The sequence below is a fragment of the Hermetia illucens genome, chromosome 6 (assembly GCF_905115235.1).
Source record: "Hermetia illucens chromosome 6, iHerIll2.2.curated.20191125, whole genome shotgun sequence".
NCBI classification, from domain to species: Eukaryota; Metazoa; Arthropoda; class Insecta; order Diptera; family Stratiomyidae; genus Hermetia; species Hermetia illucens.
Window position 1 is genome coordinate 100,781,962 of NC_051854.1, and position 20,323 is coordinate 100,802,284.

At 45.3% G+C, this 20,323-nt stretch overlaps 1 protein-coding gene across 1 annotated transcript in view; it reads left to right on the top strand.

The window, feature by feature from the left end:
- Nucleotides 1-20,323, top strand: part of LOC119660232 (zinc finger protein MSN4) — a 660,817-nt gene that overhangs the window by 480,919 nt on the left and 159,575 nt on the right. The window contains exon 4 of the mRNA XM_038068678.1: nucleotides 12,394-12,428. The gene's annotated coding sequence lies outside the window, so the exon portion shown is untranslated. The remainder of the gene's footprint in view (nucleotides 1-12,393; nucleotides 12,429-20,323) is intronic.

The window sequence follows — 20,323 nt, forward strand, 5'->3', positions numbered from 1 at the left end:
TGTTAATAATAATATCAAAGAATGACTCTCCTCTTTGGTTGATTTCCAAACTGCTTCAAAGCGTATGCCTTGCGCAGGTGGCGCAACCTATTAATAGATTGGCCTTTCTTGCTGCCATGGTCGTTAAATGTTGTAGTTCTTCTGGCCACCGAGGAAATATACACTTTTCTGCCCCACCTGCTCCAGTTTGAGTATCACTAGGACGCTTCAACTCAGGCCCAGACACAGAAAAGCGTGCAGACTCTTCCTCGCGAGGATACATGCTCTAGGTCTGTCCTGATCAGTGTCTCCTGTGCTGTGAAATAAATTATAATATTTGCTTTGGAGCCCTTTGATGGTTCGGTCGCTTATGATCGAAGGCTCCTATATTAGTGTGTCGCTGATGTCTTCCTCAAAGAGGAAGACAAGGAGATTAGTCGAGGTGCACTTCGCGTGCTGCAGATTTATTTGTGTTATCGCCAGAATGATCTGCTTGTGGGGGGGGTTCATCAGTCCCCGTTGGACCGCCGATCCTCATCTCCTCCAACAGCTCATTGGCGGCAACGATTGGATCCAGGTCATCGTCCAGTTTTGCAGAGCGGAACATTTTTACCTTTGCGTTATTGACTCCGAACCATACTTTATAATCTACCTTTTCCAGTGCCTCCAGGCACTCTCTGCTCATATGGAGCAGGAAAGATTGGCTCTCTTGTCTGGTGTTCCTTCTCCTCGATAACCACCCAGTCGTCCATAGGAATTCTGGAGTTTTGAAGGCGCAGTGATTGGACAAGCTTGTCCTTATCCATGAAGATCTTCCGCAACCATGAGCTCATCTTAGCGACACATAAACCGAACAAATGGTGCTTGTAGGCTGTAATGTGAAACCCACGAACCATCTGAAGGGAATCAAAGCAGGGGATGGATCCCGTATGTTCTCCTTTGGCGTCCAGAAGATGCTCAGTGACCATCTCCGACAGCCAAGCCTCAACACTGGTCTTCATCTACGGTAGTAGTTTGCCACTAGCGAAATTGCCATCCACGTAAGTCGCTCTTGACCACGTCGCTGAAGCGTTTCGTATTTCGTGACTCATAGGCCAGGGGTTGTTGCTGCTTACCTTTCTCCAGAGGTTGCTTAGCGTCCGAACTCTTGCCCACTCTGTTCCGATTCTGTTTTTGTTCGACCTTGATTGGGTTTTAGAATGGTCGGGTTCGCCTTCTGCTCGTCTGCCAGGTGTTTGATGTTATATTCCTCAACAATCGCCTAGTATTTAGCAAAGTATTTTTCACCCTGCTCGACAATATCGGCCTGTTTGTTTTCAGCAATCTTGCTAAGAATATGCATAGCGTTCTGGTACTGGCTCTTGATAAGAACTCCATTGGACTTTAGATTCTTAGCCGGTTTCCATTGACCCACGTTTTTCTTGGTCTTTGCTTTCGATGGATCTCCCGACGACGACGGTATCGGATTAGGAAAACTATATCTGGTACTCGCTACACTCAACTTGACGTCTGCCGCCTTATTCCAGAAGGTCCCTGTGGTTAGTTTCAGCACAGCAGTGCTACGGCTAGCACCAATTGTATTGCTCTCGATGGCGGCTACTTTCTCCTGGCTGGATGCCAGCAGCTCGTCCTCCGATGATGCGCCTGGCATCACCACCTCTTCTCCTTTCTCCGGTTTGTTATTTTGTTTTTTGTTAATTGAGTCTGTGTCTTGGTCCCAGGAGTAGACCGGGAAGAATGTCCACCATCGTTAGCCCGGCCACCACGGTAAGGGTCTTATTCGAAACTAGGCATTCAGAGTTCACATACCAAAGACCAAGCTCCCCATTGGTCACGCAGTCCTCGGCATATACTCTTCCGAATTGAGTGTGTGATAGTTGAGCTCTCTGTTCGAGAACGTCCCTGGCCTTTTAAAATCAAGTGCCAATTATAAGCCGGAAGTGTCTTTCTTATGCACCTCTTAATAATTTTCGGAGATAAAGAAAAGAAGTGAGATTGGACACTAGTGTCTGGACCAAGTGACGTCCTTTTCCGAAAAAGGGTCGAACTTCTTTTCATTTCTCTGGAAGGTACTTTCGGAGAGAATTTTGTTAAAAAAAGAAAGATAGAAGGGGAAGATAAATGTGATGTTCACATTTTCTTAGAAAGATATTCGAAAGTTCATCGGGACCATTAACATAGCTAAGACAGGACCAGCTGTTTCAGAAGAGGAGTGGGACGAACGAATGAAAAAAAGCTGTAGAAAAATTATTCCATGCTGATTGAAGAGAAATGGAATCATTGGATTTGATGTTGATAGTAAGAGAAACTGATGAGGACCAAAAAGTATGAATATGGGACCAAAAGAGATCAACCCCCGTTAGACTTTGGGAATACTAATTAAAGTCTTCACGGATAAAAGTTATCCCAATTATTGGTACCTCTTGGACGACGGAATCAAATAGTGTATTTGATTAGGAGAAGAGAGGGCAATAAATCAAGGAAGAACCATTTGTAGGATGACACAAAATTCAAAAACGATAGTAACGAAATCCGAGAAAATGGACCATACGGAAGTTAAATTTTGGTCGTGTCATACGTTGGACCGAATTAAATGAAAATCTGTCTCGAAACTCGGTTGGTGGACATCAGTTTTAGGCCAAGTCACGAAAAGATAAAAGGAAATAATTGCTAGGAATATTGGTAAATTTGATTTAATCAACATGTATTCGTGATATTTCTAGCCAAAATTTTTTAGGAACTAAAACTCAGCACCGTCTCCTCTCGCTAGTACACCCGGCACTGAAGAAAGGAACAAGTTGTTCCCGAAATATCGATATTTGCTGAATAAAACATTACTACTAGCGGCGGAATCGGTGTTGAGTTTTAATTCTTAAATATAATATATATATGGAGGTGGGGGGAGGGGAACCGGAGAGATAAGGTCATTCGGTGATGGAATAATTGAAGTTCCGACAAAAGGAGGAAGTGGATTGAGAAACTCCTCGGAAAGTAGACACAGGATACAATGTGCGAGACCCAGTTTGGATTGAAATGCCCAGATTGAAAGTCACGTAGAAACTGTCATTCAAAAAGATAACAAATGCGTCAGGAATATACTGCTTAGCAGCAAATAAGATACCTTCCCCCGTTACCCCCCTGCTACCAGGGGCCACAATTGGAATGAATAATCATGCAACCATCGTGAAGTTCTGCATAACAAACAAGTTTATGTGGGTGAAATCGCGCACAGCAGATGTAGCAGAAATCCGAAACTCTGAAACCTTGCTGAAGGTTTTCAGTTGAGGTATGACTGATAAATGGATAAATGGATAGATGGTTTCCGAAGTATCGGATTTGTGTAAGATCAACCAAATCAGGAGCAGAAGCTTTTCTACAATTTTCTCCATTTGCTGAGTAATTCGACTTGATTTCATCATCTAAAAGCAGCCTCAATCATTGAAACTTGATGACGGGAGGTATGAATGTTAATAGTGGAATCTTCGGTGCAAATCCTGATTTTAGTAGCAAATTTTCAGCAAATTAAATTGCTACCTGTATATAAATAAGATAATATGGAACGTTGAGGGGGAGAAAGGGGTTCTCATATATACAAAAGGGGTCTTAATATTTATTTTTCACAGATTTTAGCTGCGCTGGGCATCAAATGAAAAGTATCGACTGGTACTTTACGATGCAATCCAAAATGTTCGAATTAGGCGTAATGAAAATGAAGTGGGGATGTGCCAAGGATCTTAAGGTTCTGCACTAACATAGACCATAATACAATACTGGAAAATGTGGGGAAAATCGAACCATAATTAACAAACCTACAGAAGCACAAATTTATCCGATTTGTCAAAATTTACTGTTACCTATTCTGCCTTTTGTTACACTAAATTTAAACGCATATCAGACTACTGGGAATAGTATGTCATTCTAAGTCCTTCATACCTTCATACGCAGATGATGTCGCAGCGCTTGTTGTTGGACGCACTGTCGAACAGGCGCAAAGCAGACTCGGCATATTGATGCGACGGGTAAGCGGATGGATGACTACTCATGGTTTCAACCTTGCACTGGAAAAAACCGAAGTAGTCATCCTGACTAAGAAGAGAATTCCGACCCTGCGTCCCATATCGTTCGGCGAGTCGATAATCGAGTCAAAATCAGCGGTAAAGTACCTCGAGTTGACTCTTGACTCAAAGATGAGCTTTTCTGAGCAAATCCAAGCAGCAGCGAACAAGGCTGCGGCTGGAGTTTCGGCGCTAAGTAGGCTGATGGCAAACATTGGGGGTCCTACGTCTAGTAGGCGACGTCTCCTGATGAGCTCAACGCAGTCTGCCCTGCTCTACGGCGCAGAGGTATGGGCTGGCGCTCTTGACAAGGAGGTATATTGTAAACGCCCTTCTCGTTGCTAGAACTCGACCGGTGGAGGAGCCGGATGGCAGGGGGTTCCTTGAACTGACAGTTCCCTTCCTCCTCTCCCCTCCCGTTGGTGATAGGAATTCCCTGATTTGAAGGCTCCGCAATGCGGGAGAGTTCGGGGGCTGGCCCGAAGTAATGTGACAAACGGTTCCAGGCTAGCTCTCTGACGATGGGGAGGTGTTTAGTTGGTAGTCCGACGACGTACCGAATCAGGAGTCCAACACTGTGTGCGTAAATGCATTCACCTACCCTACCCCAAAAAAAAAAAAAGTCCTTCATAACTGAAAGGCCAAGCTGCCGATTTTCGACTTGCTTCCCTTTTGTCACCCTTCATTTCCAATAAACCGCATTCCAACTATACACCGGACTTCAGAAATTCCTTTGATGGGATGGATCCAAAATAATTTGTTTTATCAATGGTTGCAGTATCGATAGGCAACGCTTCTTCTGGAAAAGCCCTCGACCCTGTCGACCCTAAACAGTCCACTGAACATGAATTCCGGTGCCATGATTCCCAAGCACTTTGAAAAAAGAAAGTGTCCATCTCGGTATGCAAATAGACGCTGAATAAATTATATCCACTTTGAATTTCAGTCTCATGGAAGAAATCGAATTGGAACTCACAATTAAACCCCAATAAATACCATTATTCAATTCCCATGATCAATCATGCTAAAAGCTAGATTCTGACGACGAAAAAGGATAATCATTTGCAAAAGCCTACCCGTGTACACGCACACCTGAACGAATACATGTCCATATGTCCATGAGTGCATGTAAAAATTTGCAAGTAATTATGGTAAACAATAAGGTAAAGAATTTCGCGTATTGTTGTATGATAAATTGCATGATTTCAGTGCTATTTCTTCGTTTTTGCATGCATCTGTAAATGCATTACTTTCTCGACTTTATGGTGTTGCGTGCATTTGATTTAGATCCAATTTCAATAGAAAAAGCCGGGACTGCAATACATTCCATGTGCGCGAAGAATTGCAGCAATAGTTGGCTGATTGGCTGACCGGCTTTGGTTTCCTTCAGCTTTGGCATGCATGCAGAAAAGTTGTTGCATTGCGCGATGGTCAGCGTTGTCAGACTTGGCGTTAGTGGTGCGATTTGAGATGTTTTTAGTAATGAATATAGACTACAGATTGTCCTAAAAATAAGCGCTGGGAATCTGAAGTTTAAATCGAATTTAAGCCGTGTTTCCAGGGCAGTAGCGCTGTTGAAACTGAGGTAGGTAGGTAGGTATCAGTGGCCGCTCCGAGGAGCCCAATTAGCGCTTTGGTGCGCCATTTTGATACCACAAACTCCTAAAACCGTGACTGTTGTTATGGGAGCAGGGAGGCAGAGTTCAGCCGGCTCGGATCTTCAGAGCCAGCCCGTAGCATTCACGAAGGAAAGCAGCTCTCCGACCCTGCAGCTAGAAGTCTCTCTGAGGTCCCCAAAGAATGGTTTACCCAGAGTCCCCAGACTGGCTCCAGCCAGAGCTGGGCAATCGCAGAGAAAGTGCATGAGGGTTTCCCTTCCTTCTCCGCAGTTTCGGCAATGCGAGCTGTAGGGTATGCCGAGCCTAGCGGCATGGTTCCCTATGGGCCAGTGCCCCGTGCAGACCGCCGTAATCATGAATGCATTTGCACGCGTCTGGCACAGGAACTCTCGTGATCGGGCTATGTTATAAGCGGGCCAAATTCTCCTTGACTTGGCACAGCTGGTAAGCCTTCGACATCTCAGGCCCGCGGCTGCTAGGTAGTGCGAGTAGACTCCGCCCCCGACAGCCGCCAGCGGAACACCGACTGTATTCGCCGAGGGACTGCCAAGAGCAGAGCCTTGCCTGGCCAATCCGTTAGCCCGCTCATTCCCCTCTAAGTTTCTATGCCCAGGAACCCAGAGGAGAGTGACCTTGAGCGTGCCGCCCAGATGGTTGAGCGCGTTTTTGCACTGCCTCACCAGCCGGGAAGATGTCGTCGTTGAGTACAAGGCCTTGATGGCCGCTTGGCTGTCGGTCAGAATGGCTATGTTGCACTTAAAGCTGACAATTTCCCAATTTTCCCCCCACCCTAAATCGATACAGGATCTCCTTCCCCGTCCTTCTTTCCCTAAAACCTACTTCTAATCACAACCGAGAATAACACTTTTATATTCTCTTATCTCCCAGACTGTACCATACCTAAACGCATCTACAAAAACTGTGTACATCATTATCTCCACCGAGTACTTGAGAACACCAAATAAAGTACATTTTAACGAGCTCCAAATCCAAAGAAGAAATGCATGCAAGCAGAGTACTTTTGTAGGAGCCATAAAGGCGACAAGAGTGTGTAAAATGCAACACATATCCTATATGGCACATACGGACGACCGGACGGACACATGTGGATCTTACTTTGCCGCATTGCACTGAATACGAATTGGGTTTTGACGTGGTGAATAAAAAGAACTCGAAACATAGTATTTGTGACGATGTTTAAAAGGCAGTTTAGCTACCAGGTCGAGGTGCTGTTCTTGTTATTGTTATTTTCCTTCCTGTTGGGTGATACAGGCCATTTAGATGGTCACTTTCTGATAATAATTGTCCGATAATTGGGATGGATTTACGCGAGATTATGTCAATGCGCTTAACAGGCGAATGTCATTGATTTACGCTAGACGAGACGCGTGAAATAATTGCAACTTGATCCTTCAATGGGACAGTATTGTGTCCATGTTGCAACTAGCCCCAAGTGTTTTATTTATGAAAAATAGGTTAACAGCTTTAGCACTTTCCTCATAGTGTCCAGAAGACATATGGGTCTCTAGGAGGAAGGCCCATCATGAGGTTTGCCAGCCTTAGGAAACAGTACAATCTTCTATCGCTTATATGCTGTAGACAATATCCCCTCGGATATGTACACTTGGAACACCTCGTCGAACATGTCTGAGCTCGATTTTATGGCGAGATTACGGACCCTATTCGGTATTCCGTCCAGGCCTAGAGCTTTGTTGTAACGTACTCAGCTACAGATTTCTACCAGCTCGTCTGTGGCTATTGCTAGAATTGCCCTCACATTCAGATACCTTTGAAAGGTGTCAGCCCCAATCTCTTGCTGGGGGAGTAACCCTAAATGATTTTCAACCAGAGAGCAGATGATTTCCGGAGATGAACGGCCTCTGGCTATCCGCCTCAGAGCAGAGCTCCCTAAAGCTTTCCATTTTGCTCTGCTGGACGGCCAGCCTGAAAAATGCACCATGAATGCAAAATGAAATGTCATTTTTTTGCGCTTCCCTGAATGCATGCTTTTTTTGAACCAGATCGATCCTGCCTAACTAGGTCGTTTGTCCGACTCGGTGGCAGACTGATCGAGGCCCGAGCAAATCATTGTTCCACCAGCCATTGGATCTTTTACTGATGTCCCACAATGCATCTCCAAGGAGAGGCATTGTGAGACATGGAGAGCTTTCTACACCAGTCTTAGTAAGTTAGTCTAGCCACCTTTCCATGAAAGTCTGCTCATTCAGTACTTTTGCAGGACCATTATTTATTTTCCTACCGTGTGGCTGTCTCCTAAATTCAATAATAATTGTCTGGTAATAGCTGTGAGTGTAGTCGTAGGTAACTTGCAAAGGGCTAACGAAGGTCAAGTCTACGATTGAAGCAGACCCTCCTTTGCGAAAGGTACCTACATTAACCTCGTTGCCCAGATCAATATCTAACTGCGCAAAATCCATTAATATGTTTCGGCCCTTTGCGGTATTCTCTCTGGTTCCCCATTCCACGTACCACATGGCAATCACCTTTGAACTTCGTCCTCATGTCTTCAAACACTGCGAGACTGGGTGTGGCTCCACGCCACTTATTTTTGCCCACACAGTCACCGGCCGATTAACTCATGGTGTACTGAATAACTTGCCTACCGTAACCCATATCGCCGCTCGACTAGCCGAATCTGTGACCCATACACCCTCGTGAAATTTCCAGTATGGTTAACTTATGAGGACAACTTCCATCTCAGACTCGTGGGTGGTCTGCTCAATTAAAGTCTAAGCGATCCTGCTATGATTAAAGTTTATTTAAGTAAACCTCATTTCTTCATTGCTGTCAACGCCTTCCTGAATTCCGGGCATTTTGAACTTCCGACAATATATCGGTTTTCCCGTCCCTTCCTTTTTTGTACAACAGGCTTTTGAGGTCCCCGTTGCATTCCTTGATAATATGACCTTTCTCGCCGCCCCTTGATGCATACCTTCCGAAAGTGTCCAAACATGAGGCCCTTAAAGCACCTCTTTAATGAGATCTGTTCTCTCAAACAGCAGACAACCCTCCCGATTCTAAACTTTGTGCGCTGCATCTGCTGGTAGTCGCATTGTGGCCGTTTGAGTACTACTATAGGTTTTCCTCAGACTCACAATGAATTCATCACTCAATTCTTCCAACTTAAGTTGATTTTCCAGCGTCTGCGTCTGTCTGTCTGTTTGTTCGTCCGTCTATCTGGCCCACCTATTTTCGCAGAAGCGGTTACCCCAATTAGATACGAAATACGGTGTAAACGTAGAAACTGTAAAGCCTCCCTCCCCCCATGTATTAAATCATATCGTCCTACATTGAGTTTTAGGAGGCGGCGTTCCCGTACATACAAAAGAGGGTGTAATTTTTTTTAACTGAATATAGTCATGTGGGGTATCAAATGAAACATATCAACCAGTATTTTTCCAAACTGATATTAGTTTTGATATTAGTTGTAAAGGAGGGTGGAGTGCGTGGGTCCGAAAGGAGCCAACTACATCAAGGATCCATTCTCCGAAACTACTCAACCCTCAACCTCAAGATACTGGAAAGCCCCTACAAAGTTACAAAAGATTCCTGGTTGTGGTCACATCTTAGCACTAACTTTGTGTTATCCAAAAGAAATCATTATGGGTCACAATATGGGTAAGGTTTAGATAAGTTTTGATTATGAAAGGTACATTGAGTGACCATATACATCCCAATGTGACGGGACTTCTTTAAGTCCACTTGTTTTTCTAATAACCAATATTCATGGGGGTAAGAATCCCATTTGGATGAAGATCATAATGGGACGTTAGTCACGATGCAAATGAGATTTGAACCGAGACTTTCCTTTGCGACAGCTTAGCGCTCTAGCCACTAAGCCATCAAGACACCGTTGTTTCTAGTCTCTCTTTGAGTTCTAGTATGGGGGAAGGGAGTGCCGAAGTCTGTAACATTGTGTTATGTTCTCTGACGCAGGGTCTTCTTGTTAATTAGATATTTATCAGTTTAAATACCATTAACAACCAACAAAGCATTGGATTCTTCTTCCTCTATTACCTGCGATAGCTCCAAATAACCATCTCAGGTCCCTCGTGCCTTTTTTTTATGGATGGAGGTGGAAATCTTAGAAAGACGCTGCTGCGCCAGGTTGCAGCAGTGTGTGGGATTCACACCCACTAAAACCACCCCCAAGTATTACTTCGCGGTATTACAAGTCAAGTATTACTTCGCGGGGAGGCTCTGGTTCGCTATACCAGCCCGTCCATGTCACGTCTCCGTCGCGCCGCCTTCTGAGCGCGATCCAACTCCAGGAGTTTTGTCTGCACCACGGCTACTGCCTCATTTACCGCCATCCAGTTTTTCTCCGACTTCAACATCTCTTCCACCAGGTTGGAGGGCTCGATGTCCGCCCCTAAGATGCTGTTCAACCTCCTTTTCTGCTGCCGAAAACTGGGACAATGGAACATAACATGCTCCGGGTCCTCGAGTGTAGCAGCGCATTCAGGACAGTTGGGAGACTCGTCCAACTCGAAGCGATGCAAGTACTTCCTATAGCCACCGTGTCCCGTAAGGAACTGTGTCAGGTGTTAATTCAATTCTCCGTGCTTTCGGTTGACCCATTTCTCGATACACGGGATCAATGTATGGGTCCACCTGCCCTTGTCGGAGTTATCCCATCGTTGTTGCCACTTGCCACACAACTCTCTCCTGATGGCTTTTCGGAAATCCGCATTCACCTCGGCTGGATTTGCCTTCCGTTTTTCGTAGAGCCAGTGTGCCTCGCTCGCTAGAAGATCTATAGGGATCATTCCTGCGATAACACACACTGCCTCCGTCAACGCCGTCCTAAATGCACTGCACACCCTTAGCGCAATTGGCCGGTATGCCGAACATATCTTCCTCCGGTTGACAGCGTGGTTCCACGCTCCCGCCCAGACAGGGGCCGCGTATAGCAGGATCGACCTCACCACTCCCGCGATCCCGCGCCCTCCCACGTTAGGCATCATCCTTGCAAGGGATGAGCTGGCATTTGCTGCCTTCTCTCGCGCATAATCCAAGTGTCCCTTGAAACTCAGCTTGGCATCGATCATCACCCCCAGGTATTTGACAACCGATTTTGAGACGACCACCTCACGATTACCAACCTGGATGGTAACCGTGTTGTTCTTCCTACGGTTGGTAATGAGGAGCGCCTCCGTCTTTTCGTCCGCCAGGTCCAGCTTGGTCATTCGTAACCATGACTTGATGGTATGAATGGCTTCATTTGCATAAAGCTCCACGTCCTCGAGATGCTTTGCAATTGCAACTACCGCCAAGTCGTCCGCAAAACCCATCAGCGTTGTCTCCTCCGGCACGCGAAGGCCAAGCACTCCGTCGTACATTATGTTCCACAGCAGCGGTCCCAATACAGAACCTTGAGGCACACCTGCTGTCACAATGTAGTCCTTCGGCCCGTCGTCCGTCTCGTACCAGAGAAGTCTGTCCGAAAAGTAACTCTCGATGAGCCGAGCCAAGTAGCTAGGAACACCCAGTTTGGCCAAAGCGCCCCTAATCCAGCGCCAGTTGGCTGAGTTAAAAGCATTTTTGACGTTCAGCGTCACCAGAAAACAGCATTTGTCCATGGCCATTGCATTTCGAGCCAACTTCACGACCTTTGCTACTGCATCGACCGTAGAACGGGCTTGCCGAAACCCATATTGCCGCTCTGAAAGACCACCCGCAAGCTCGATGAATGGGAGCAGCCTGTTGTATATCACCCTCTCCAACATCTTCCCCATGGTGTCTAAGAAACAAATAGGGCGATATGAAGAGGGCACGCCGGGTGGTTTTCATCGTGGTCCCTCGTGCCTACAATTGGCAAATTCTCCTAGTCCTTCTTTAACTCGCATATGAGTACAAATATCAGATCATACCACAAAGGCGTGTCTGAAACAAAGGACCGCTAAATTAATTAGGCCAGCCAATTTTCCATTGTAGATTCAATTTTATTAAAAACACTTCAAAAACCTGGCCAGCCAACTACGCTGCCCAAAGCTGACCAAAACCCACTCGAGACGCCTGCAAACTATCGAACATTTTACTGCGCCACTAAAAAACATTACGATTTTACCCGAAACATTTTACCACTTAATTGGCACTTGAATGTTTGTACGAAATTTAAGTGCTCCAGTAAATCAACTGTGCAACAATTTGTTGTTCTGTAACGTTGGCGCCGTGAAGAGGAGGACTCTTCAGAGCTCGTGCCCGACAAGAGCGAATTTATTAACTCACTCATTGCAAAAACGTAAGTGCGTAAATTGCAATCTTGTGATTTGAAGATGGCATAAGGTAAGTCCCGTAAAACGAGGAATAACAATAAGATGGATGTTTGTGATCATTGTAAATAAACAATTTGCATAACAAGCTTCACCGCAACATATTTCACGTGGGGCTGATAAAGAACATTTTTTTCGGAATGTGATGCTGGCGAAGAATGGCTAAAAAGTGAGTGGTTGATTTTGAATGGCAGAAATTCACAACTGCCCAAAAACCCATTAATTATAAATGTACATGTCTAAAGCCTCTAAAGATTGTTACTATATTGTTTATGTTCTCCTTTTAAATAATTCTGAAGTACTTGAAAGTGCTGGCTTGCCTGCATAGATTCATACCACTTCCAAAACTCTCATGCATTCAAATGCACCATCATTCCTAGCTTGCCTATCAGCAATACTCCAAAAGATCTATTTATATTTAATCAGTTTTTATATTATTTTCAGGACTTGTGTGGAAGCACTGGAGAACCTTAATTCCGGTAAGTTTATAAAATATGGAATTATAAAGTAAGCAAATTTCAAAGTTGGAATAGTCTCCCGCTTCCTTCAGAAAAGTTAACCTTGAGTGTCATCAGAGAATTGTCATAGTGGTTACTATTGTCAATGTTAAAATGTACTAAACGAGACCCTTCATTTGATACCCCACATGACTATATTCAATGAAAAAAAGTCTCTCCTTTGCATGCATGGGGAGCCCCCCTTTTGACGTAAATTTATGTCACTCACTGAATGTGTGGGACTTCATAGTCCCCATCTGTCTACCAGATATCATTTGGATCGGTTTAGCCGTTTGGAGAAAAGAGCGTGTGACAGACAGACAGTGAATCGATATTATGATAATAAGATTTTTTTTTGACCTGGGTGGAAGCCTTATCAGAATTGCTAATCAACTATCAAATCTGGCCCAGTAGTCTCCTAAGAAGAGTTCACAGAGTTTATCAGTCGATTGACCCAATCCAAACCAGTACTCGGAACAGGGATCATTATCTAGTCCCAGTAACCCCATCTGTTAAGCTTGTGACCTACTGAATCATCATATTAGCTTACTTGGAGTAACATCAGTAAAGTTTTTAGCCAAAAGGCTCTGAAAAAAAGCGGGTTATTGGAACACCTTGGCATCCCTTGGAGTTGATCATACTCTAACCTTCTTGGCGTGCTACATTTCTCTGGACAACATTTTCTGGTGATAGGGTTTGAAGTATAAATTCCTCTAAGTTCTCCTTTCTTCTAGGAACCACGCTGGTTCCGCCGAGACTCCGTCTTAGATTGGACAATCAGCTAATCCAAGGTGTCTAATTTAAGCCTATACAGGTAACGGCGATACCCTCTATGGACGGTGAGAAACTGGGTGAGATTATAACTAATCTCCACATGCTTCCCCTCCAGCTACTCCCCAATCGTGGGGATTGATCTGTGTGTTCAACGACCCTTTTTTGAGTTTCACTTCTCTTTCAGCTGCTTTCACCTGCTATGAAGGAAAGATAGATTTGACATTATTTACATATACTGGCCACCTCGTTGGCGAAGATGTGAATCCGAATCCTAAAATGATGCATACCGCATCTTTTGAGGCCCTCATGTAGGCTGAACATTAAGAGTGTGTTCTGTGTTCAGCAGGGGCTGTTTTTCTGTAGACCTCACGCACTTAATGCGCGTTAAAGAAAACATGCCGCAATAATCCCAAACTGGGACTACATACAGACAGATAGAACCCACTACCGTGGCTATAAGCAACCTGCAAGTATACCGCGACCTTCCTATATCCTTCCTATATCATTGCTGCCATGTCAGCCAGATAGGTGGGAACCACAATCGTCGTCAGGGACATCTGCATATTGGTCAAATATTCCTTGGTACCTTCTGCCCGTTTGACCGATCCATTGGCAGCAACAGTTTCTAGTGAATATCAAGGACGGTACTCGAATTCCTGGAATGTAGTTGCAAAAAATCAGTGTAACTTGTTTGACAGACGCAGACAGAAAAAAGGATCCTGGAAAAAAATTGACAAGCCTGTGAACTCGAAACGGATAACGAGGTACTGCATCAGGCACGGGCATGTGGATGGTGCTTTCAGCTCAACTGGCGAGTTGATTCGGTATAACTGACTGAAACGAACTAAACGTGGATGGCGGACTTAAGATGAAATTTTGAAATATGTTTGTGTGAGAATTTATCAAAAATATTTACCAGCCATGAAGATGCTCATAAAAATCTCAATCACAGCCAAAAAAAAACATGGAGTTCTCGCTCACGGCTTGAACAATCATATCTTGCCGATTGGCCGAACTATTTTTCATTTCATCACTGCCTGCAGAGTGAAAACTGACAGGCCAGAGTATCAGTTCCGGCCGCCGGTAAACTGGGGGCTGTTCAGACGTAATTGACACTTGAACGTGGATGGGGGCCTTTAGATGATCCGATATCACAGCTGCTGGTGAGAAGATCCTGGCTTAAAATCGATATGCATGGGGTTGCCTGCTAAGGCAGGGCTAGACCTGAGATTGGTTATTGCGCCAGTGGTGATAACGAGAAAAAATTGTGAATCGGTTTTTCCAAATTGGTAGTTTTCCGATATTCAGTATTGAAGAGAATTGTTATCCAGCGATGCAAACGATTTGCTGCGTACCCCAGAATTGCTTGTTTGTCCCCAAAAATGGAGAGTAATGGCTGATGGTCCAAAGGTTTCCATCTCGGTTTATCAAAAGTTTTGATCGACCGACGTTAGAGCTCGATTACCGTATACCACTACCTTCATCGATCCATCAAACAGGTGATGCTGAATCACGACACCAATACCGCAATTGGCTATTTCAACTGCAACTATGATGCCGAAGGCCGTATCTTAATGGGGGAAAAGTAGATTCGATTTCAGAATCGCCTTGGGAACGCTGAAATGACTGTTGACATTGTGTAGACTACTTCCATTGTTGGTGCTTTTTGAAAATTTGAAGCTTTCTGCAATTTTTTTGGGATTAAGATTTTGTCTCCAAAACTGTTCAGAACATTAATTGCCTCTGCTCTTTTCCTTCCCCACAACCACGCTTAGAAAAGATAGGTCAGGTTCTGAAACTAAAAGACACCATATTCGCTGGAGCGCGAAGTTTTCCCTACAGATTTCTATATAAAACTCAAACTGAATTTTATTTACTGTCTTCTCCTCCGTTTTTCTCCAATTGCCCAACTTCCTAATCTCACCGGACCAGCTAAACATCATTATCCTTACGCAATAAGAATCAATTGAAATATCAATCTCGGATGTAGTGTGGCCTATCGCTCCACCATTGCTATCTCCAGTGTTCATTTTTCACTCGAAAGATTTTCAAAGGTTGAAAACCTCGATTAGATAGTCCACATGAATAAAATCATGCGCCTCGCGAAAGGCAACCAAAGAGGGTAAATCTCGTCCCGGAAAACAATCTAATCAAAGGGGATATAAAAGCTGAATGACTGGACTACCTGGTTTTTCACTCTTATCTCAAACGCTGCACCAAGGAACTGTCATTGTCTCTTGATTCCATTATCAATTTAAACCTCAGAAAATTATAAAAAAAAAACGACGAAACAACAGACAAGGAGGAAGAGCTGGGTGCGTTTGGGCGGAGCACAAAAATGCGTCGTTCACCGCAGCGATCAGTGAAAGAGGCAACGAGGGCTGATATACCCGATGAGACACCGGGGCGCCCAAATAAAGAGGAAGCCTCATCAAGTGGCGCCACTGACCGTGCGGAGATGGCAACTCCATTACCTTACAGTGCCCCTGTTTTGGAAGTAAGCTCAGTGAGAAACGCTAGTCCTGAGCAGATGGATTTGGACAAAAATCGAGTGGAAGTGCATTCGACCGTCCTCGCTAGAGCCGAAGAGGAAAGGCTCATCAGAAAGTGCGCAGCAGTGGTGAAACGTATGCGGTCGGCAACGTTCCTTCAGAGGAACGCCAGCAAAAGCGTAAAAAACGGGAGGAACTACTGGACCGCATTTCCTTTCATAGACGAACGTGGAGAGCAGCGGAAGACGATTGTAGAGCAGAAACAGTCACACTCCCCGCTGAGAATGCTGCTTGCGTCAAACGGACCGCACATAGCCCTTTGCAAAGTGAACTGGAGAGAAAGCGGAGAGGGAACGACGTCCCTGAAGGAGACTTTATCGAAGTAGTCTCCAGGGCCCAAAAAAAGAAGGCGAAAAAGGATAAAAAGAAACAACGGACTCCGTCGCCAGAGACACGTCTGTCCAAAAACAAGGAGGCTGCCAACCCAAAGCCAGTAGCGGAAAAAACGAGGAAACGAAGAAGGACTAGACCGTCGGCTCTGCTCATTAAGCCGACGGAAGGCAAGACATTTGCAGAAGTCCTTAGTGAAATCCGCTACAGGATGAAACCCGAGGAGAACGGAGCAGAGGTGTCTTCGATACGGAAAACGAGGAGTGGTGGAGTTCTCGTCGAACTGGGCCCAAAGACGACCAACAAGAGCACGTTCTGCGAAGCGGTCAAGGGGCTATTGGGGGACAAGGCTCTTGTTTCCAGTCTAGAACCCATGCGCTCTCTAGAAATACGGGATCTTGACTGCCTCACAGAAAAGGCCGAAGTAGAGGAGGCGCTAAAGCGTGAATGCCCAGAGGTGACCAATGCCCGGGTAGGTATTACCTCTGTAAATGCTCGAGGCCAAAAGCTCGCCGTGGTGGAAGTCCCCGAGCAATATGCGAGGAAGCTCCTTAACAGCGGGAGAATCAAAATCGGATGGGTAGTATGCAGGGTACGAATGCGGATAGTCCCCACCAAGTGCTACAGGTGTCTGGACTATGGACACACGTCAGCAGCTTGGAAGGGTCCGGACAGGAGGACAGCATGCCGGAGATGCGGCCAAGCTGGTCGTCAAGTGAAGACTTGCAAGAAAAGCGAGAGTTGTGTTCTCTGCAGGGATCGTGGCGCGTCTGGCGAAAGCGTCGCACACACTGCGGGCTCTGGACGGTGTCCCATCTTCAGGGCGGAATTGGAGAGGGCTAGGGTGCGAACGCCATGATCCGCATTTTGGAAATTAACATGCACCGAAGTGCAACGGCTCACCAGTTGCTAGCACAGTTCGCTGCGGAAGTAAATGCTGATCTAGTGCTGATTAGCGAGCAATACCGAAACAAGGACCCGTCCTCATGGTGTCTCGACTTATCGGGTACCGCTGCCATCTGGGTTCGGGACGACGTTCGACTTCGTGTTCTTGCCGAAGGCCGGGAGGACGGATTTGTCTGGATCCGGTGTTTAGGGATGACGTTTTTTAGCGTTTACCTGACGCCGAATGAGTCGATACCGGACTTTCGGCGGCGGCTTGATGCTTTGGAGGACGCCGTTTCGAGCACGGAGGGACGAATCCTGGTTGGCGGTGATTTTAATGCCAGGGCTCTTGAATGGGGCGTGCCTCAATCAGACTACAGAGGGAAACAGATTCTGGAAATGGCGGCGAGAACCGGGCTCGTAATTTTAAACACCGGATCCACGTCAACGTTTCGGCGCCCAGGTTGTGAAGGAAGCATTCCTGACATCACTTTTGCGTCGGAATCTCTGGCATCATCGGTGAACGGGTGGCGAGTCCTAGAAGACTTCTCGGCAAGTGGTCATCAGTACATTGCGTTCGAAGTGTTTGACGCTACTTGCCGGCGAGCACCAACACGACGTTCCCCTGCGTGTGGAATGTCGCGACGGTGAACATCGGAAGGTTCGTCGAAGCTCTTGGAGCAGGTAGGGCCGCGCTGGGGGGCACTCCGGGGGGTGGTGGTGACGCAGCTGACACCGTCGTAAATTCAGTGATGAATCTGATGGCGACGGCGTGTGAGGCTTCCATGCCCCGGAGAGGCAATTGCCGACCTACGGAAGAAGTGTCATAAGCTCCGCCATTTGGCACAACGTTTGTACGCCAACGAGGAGGCATGTGCCATAAAGGCACAATATAGATCAGCATAAAGAAGACTCCGCAGCGCTATAAATAAAAGCAAAGCTCGCGGCTGGCAAAATCTTGTTAATGAGGTGAATGATGACCCGTGGGGACTTGGCTATAAGCTTGTCACTCGGAAAATCGGGCCTCTGCGGAAGCCCTGCATACTGAGCACCGACCAGATGGACCGCATTGTGCGGGCATTGTTCCCAAGACACCCTGTACGGGTTGATGTAAATAGCGCGGAAAGTGTCGTGGATTGCCCCCTTTTCACAATGGGAGAACTCGAAGAAGCGGTTCTCACTATGAAAAACAGGAAGGCGCCAGGTCCTAATGGCATACCGGCGGAAGTTTACAAACTGGTGTTCTGCCAACGGCCAGAATTGCTGCTCGAAGCGTTCAATGCGTGCTTGAAGGAGGGCATTTTTCCTTGTCGCTGGAAAGTGGCCAGACTCGCATTGATCAGGAAGGGTAAAGGAGACCCGGAGCTCCCGTCTGCATACCGACCGCTGTGAATTAGCAACAACTCCCTTCCTCCCCTGCCCTCCCGTTGGTGAAAGGAATTCCCTGACTTGAAGGCTCCCAAAGCCGAGAGAGCAGGAGGGCTAGCCCGAAGTAATGTGTCAAACGGTTCCAGGCTAGTTCTCTGATGACAGGGAGGTGTTTAGTTGGTAGTCCGCCAGCGTGCTGTTGCGGGAGTGCAACACTCTGTGCGTAAACGCATTCACCTACCCTACTCCCAAAAAAATTATCAATTTCAACCTCAGCGGCCGCGGTTCGCCGGTTAATAAAATCTTTTGAGATTAGAGTTTTGTCTGGTATTTGTAGTCTAGCCTAAAAGTGGTAAACAAGGGTAGCTTCCTCCAAACTACAATTTTTAGTTTTCAACCTCCTACCTAAGTAGCTTTGTACTGATGAAGGGGGTAAGTTGCTCCCGAAATATATATTTACATTGAAAACTAAAAATTGTAGTTTGAAGGAAGCTACCCTTGTCTATCAAAATCTTTTGGCCGCTCAAATTGTCAGGATTTTATCGCAATCTTTTAGCAAAAACTATTTCCCGATCAAAAAGTTTCACTTAACTCTGCTGGAATGCAAACTAAATCTGAAGAATTTCGAGCATTTAATCCTTGATTTTTTGGAGCTTTCTTGCTTTCTGACAATCTTTTCATAAACACAATTCCAATTTCCTATTCCAAAGCCATCGACCGAGAAGTACAACTGTTGATTTTCCTTGCTAGCCGATCGGTGACAACAGACTAGCCATCAACTGGCAGCTGTTGCTTAGATACAATGTACAATTACTACCTACCACATCCGCTAGATCTAAAGTAATACGCTCAAATACACCTGTATATTGGATTGAGCCAAACTGATTAATAGTGAAACCCTACAAGGTAGGACCCTCTCCTCTTCTTTGTACTCCCTGGTAGTCATTGTCCAATAAGTACACATATTTAATAAAAACAGACTACAACATGATAACCCACGTAGCTTCTTCCAATAAAAGGGGTGTTTTTTTTAAGTGGACTCTCACAATAGGCTCGATCGTTTCATGTAATTATAGCCTATCCATATATGAAAGGCTCATGGCAGTAAGAACCAGCACATTAAAAAAGCATGCAGCTTCCATACCATATCGTGAACAAAAAAAAAACATTTATCGTAAAATAGGGCGGACACGTGTGGAATTTGGAGAGCTCACTTATCCTTCTTCAACTGCGTAGTGAAGAAGCAAAAAGTACAGGTCGTCCATTACTCCTGTAGAGTTCTAGGTAAGACCTATCGCACTCTCACGAGAATCGCTCAAAGAGTCAAGTTTTCCTGCTAGTTTCCAATTAGTATCTATCTATCAACAAGTCAATATAATACGTAATCAGGTCCATACCCGGATAGCATAATATTTCCAATTTCCAATCCAGAACCAAACCTAAACAAACTAAACTACCTATCTGCCATCTTCCATCACCTTAATCCCCCAAGACCCAGTTCAAAAGAGGTTCCCATGTGACAGAAAACACCAAACTAAATAAACAAACAAATGGAACTGATTAAACAAAAAAGGCACGAAGGCAGTAGCACGTTTCTTCAATTGACATCTATTTAAAACAAACACAAATTGAAGAGCCATCAAATCGTTAAGATTAGTAAATAATAAAAACACTTGACAGCTAAAACCTGTGAAATTTACGATCAATTTTTGTTGATATTGACTTTAGGTGATCATTGTTTACCTGAACACAGAGTTTGCAGATTTCACGGACAATTAAATAAACATATCAACATATTTGCAGGTAGATTGAATGTTGAAGGTAAATATTGTGAATTTTACGGAATTTGCACTGATCTTCTGGTCTGTTAGATTTTCCCAGTGAAATTTTAGAAGTACAGGCTCAAGAAGGTACATATTGGATAGGTCAGTTGTTTAGGGAATCTAAGTACATTCGAAATTTACTGAA